Raw genomic sequence first — 4096 nt, 5'->3', positions numbered from 1 at the left:
ACCAGTAAGTACAAAACAATGACCAGTTCATGATTGAAGCAATCTAATGTAATCACTACCTATGAGGTTTATTACCCTGGGAAATCAGTGCTGCCATTTTGGGCACTCACTGTTGATGTCTGAAAGTCAGATTCTTCTGATTACTGATTTGACTCTGCTATCCATTTTTGTAGTCATACCTGCTTTTAAAATATTTTAATATTATTATTAAGGTTTTCTTTTCAAAAAAAGATTTTTTATTTATAAAAGTTCAGTTTCAGAACATAGGTAGTGTGAAACTCATCTTACACGGGCACATTTTAGTAGACTGGCTTTCTCATTCTTGGTAAAGAAGCTTCTCTAATTGATGATTGATATTTTGCAGATGGTATTTGGCTCCTAAGAGAGTTCTTTCTTGCTTTAAATAATAATGCTGGAAGGCTGGATGAATCATATGTTTCCTTTACGTTTGGTTATTTCTCTTGAACATCTGAATAATCTTGATAAAACTGTTTTAAACTAGGTAAGAAATATGTAACATTCCTAAGGGATGATTTTCTGCCCTTGAGTTCGTCATACTTTGTTTACAGTTGTTTCAGCTGTGGTTCTATTCAGAGCAGTTTATCCCGGACTTCAATCAAATGCTGTCTTTTCTTTTTGCTATCTGAAATCACCTTAGCATTCTTCTTTTTCAGATTTTTCAACATCTGGACTTCTTTAATTGATTTGATGAGTTCTTCTTTAATATTAAAATGAAACTTGCTGATGATTTTCTTAAAAATTTCTGATTCTGTTTTTTTTATATATTCTAGGAAAATTTTCTCAAATGCAGACAAAACAATATCCAACTCTGTAATGTCACTGGGATTCTTTCCTTCTAGACACCAAATATGCATACTGTCAGAAAAATCTGGATCTATGGCTTCACTTTTATTTTTCCCCCCCTGTGATCATGCCCTTTTCTGTATTTTATTTATTTATCTTTTTACTGGGAGAAAACAGTTCCTCTTTATCTTTTTTTTATATTTTAATTTATTTATATTCATTCACTATACATCATTACAGCATACAAAATGAGATTTTCCATCCATAATACACTGTATATTGGCTCAATCAAGCACATCAACATACGTGTTATTGCCAACAATTTTCCATTTCTTGTTTCCTGTATATTTTGCTTTTTTTCAATCCTTGATTCCCCATCTCTTACCATTTGCCATCTCCCACTCTCCTCCCACACTGTCTCTGGTATCTATGGTTGTTTTTTATGCCTTTCCCCCCAAAATTTTATTGATTCACTAAAGATCTTAATTAATCTAAATACTTTCAATAGCAAGCACAGCTGATATATACATATCCATGAACACAAGTCTGACTTTAGGCATAAACTTCAGTGAGAAGAATGAACATACTATAAAGTAGCACCTAGCTGGGGCTATATAACTTACTGTAGTCATCACATACACATTTTTTTTTAATTTCAAGAAAATAGTTTTCGTGTTTTTTTTCTCCTGGAACTATTTTTTTAGTTAATTAATTTACATTCATCCCCTAAGCATCGTCACAGCATACAAAATGTGGTTCCCCATCCAGAATATACTGCATAGCGGTTTAATCATGCATGTTATCAATAATTTTCCATTTCTAGTTTGTGTGTATGTGTGTATATACATTTACCCCTATTTCTGACTCTCTGTCCTTTCCCACCTTCTTCTCACACTGTCTCTGGAGTCTATAGTTGTCTTCCATTCCTTTTCCCATGCGTTGTATTGATCACACAATTTACTAAATAATCTAACTACTTTCAATAGCAAGATCACTTGGTAATTTAAAGAAAAGCAGTTTTAACTTAAATCAAAGAAATGCTAAGGAACTTTGCTTAAAACTTAAAGCCAGGAAACAGGTTAGGATTCTGTTCAAATGGTAGGTACATGAACCTATCCATAACTCAAGACAGGACACAAATCCTTACAACCAGAAAACAAAGCCTACAAGAAGATCAGCAATGTTTTAGTCAAAAGTCATAAAATTCTATTTCACCAATTCAGTCTCATGTACTTTATCTTCTGTTGTGGTTTGATTTTCCCAATTAAATTCTGGGATATAATATTCAACTCCAGACTTGTCCCTATGATTAAATTGGGCATTTTCTTAGTTTTTGAACTCTTATTTCTGTGTGTCTGTATTTAATTTTCCTGATATAACACTCCCGTGAGAACTTCTTGGAGATCTGCTCTGGTGCATGTAAATTCTTTCAGGTTTTGTTTATCTGAGAACGTTCTTGTCTTTTCTTCCTGCATGAATAATAATGTTGCTGGGTATAGTATTCTTGGTTGAAATTGCTTTTCTCTTAACACCTTGAATATATTTTCCCATTCTTTCCTTGCTCTTATTGTTTTCAATGAGAGGTCTGCTGTTATCCTGATGGGATATTCTTTGTAGGTAACTTGCTGTTTTTTCTCTTGCCAATCTTGGTATCTTGTCTTTGTCTGTGGTTTTTGTCAATCTGGCTATAATGTATCTTGGAGAAGATCTTGGGTTGATTCTATTTGGGGTCCTTTGCATTTCTTGGACTGGATCTTTGAGTGCCTCTCTAGGTTTGAAAAGTTTTCTTGCAGGATTTCACGTTTTGTTTGTTTTTTCCATTAGACAGCTTTTATTGTTAATTTTCTGTTGATTTTCTGTTGCAAGGGTCTCTTTGACAACATAGGACTGGGTCCTAAGGGGTCTTGTCTCTTTAGCAGTGGCCAATTCAGTTGATTTCTCTGAACGTTTTGAAGATCCTGTAGTTGGAATAGTTTCATGTTGTTTTGTGTTCATTTTTCTGCTGATTTCTTTTCTTCTTATTTCATTTTCTTTGGTACTTGAGATTCATCATTAATGGGTTCTTGTTTTCTTCCTAATTTTTGCACTGATTTTTTAAAGATTTGCTTCCACTTGCTTCATTTTCAGAAGTGTTCAAACTTCATGGTGCTTCTTTTTATTGAGGAGTTGAAGGCATAGTTTATCCACAGTGTTTGGAGTGTTCTTCATCAGCATATATAACAGTGCTATATAAAGGAGGATCAAAGGTTTCATAAAGTTCTGCATCTTTTTTTTCCTGAATTTTATTTATTATTATCATAATCTTGTTTATATCTCATTGAATCACATATATCTTTACAGTGTATTACATTTCTTTTGTTTTTCCAGAAGGAATACCTTGGATATCAGTCAAGACAAGATATTACATCCACATCATCATTATCATCAAATAGCTTTTCATCATTTTTTCAAGATTATTATTATTATTCTCATTATTTTTTAAACATTCAATCACTATATATCACTTTGCTTATAAAAAGAATGTACTCAACATGAAATACTTCTCAGACCAGCCCAGTTGAGAATACTATACATGTTACCATCAAGAGGTAATAAACCATTTCTGTGTCCACTAATGTCATGCCTCTCTATTCCTTCTCTTACTATCCTTCTCTATACTCTTCCCTTCTCCCACCCCGCTCCACACTGTCTTCAACATCCTTAACTATTTTCACTGACTTTATGCCCTCCGATATTTCAATCTCTAAAATTTTTGCATGTTTGTCATTTTCATTCAGCCCATTGCTTGAGATATCAGAATTATTAGGAAAATCAAATACATCAGTAGGCTTGTACTTCTGACTAGCTTTAACTTCCACAAGTGACATTTTGTGGTATCTGTGCCAGGTTTATTTCACTTATCATCTCTTTGGTTATTTATGTTGTCACAAGTGACATTATTTCCTTCTTTTTAAAGACAAAATAGTGGGGCCAGCAGGTGACATAGTAGGTAAGGCTCTGGACTCACACACATTGCTGACCATGATTTGAATCTTGAACCTGGTGGTTTGCTTTCTCACTTTCTATCTCTATCTTCCTCTCTCTCTGTCACTCTCTGGTAAGTGCATGCGCCCTGTAGCAAACTTAAAAAAATAATAAATACAATTAAATAAATAGATAAATAATTATTTTTAAAATAAAGGCTAAATAGTATTCATATACATGAATACATATATGTACATATGTGTATGTTCATATAATATATATGTATATATGTGTTCTATAGCAAACTAAAAATAATAATAAATATAAT

At 32.9% G+C, this 4096-nt stretch overlaps 1 pseudogene; it reads right to left on the bottom strand.

Moving 5' to 3' along the window:
• Positions 1-316: 316 nt before the first annotated feature.
• LOC102482006 (centromere protein U pseudogene) lies at positions 317-3671 on the bottom strand (annotated as a pseudogene).
• Positions 3672-4096: the final 425 nt, after the last annotated feature.

Source organism: Tupaia chinensis, unplaced genomic scaffold (genome assembly GCF_000334495.1).
Source record: "Tupaia chinensis unplaced genomic scaffold, TupChi_1.0 Scaffold149552_1, whole genome shotgun sequence".
NCBI lineage: Eukaryota > Metazoa > Chordata > Mammalia > Scandentia > Tupaiidae > Tupaia > Tupaia belangeri.
The sequence above is the reverse complement of the archived record's forward strand: the minus strand, read 5'-3'. Positions and strand labels throughout refer to the sequence as shown.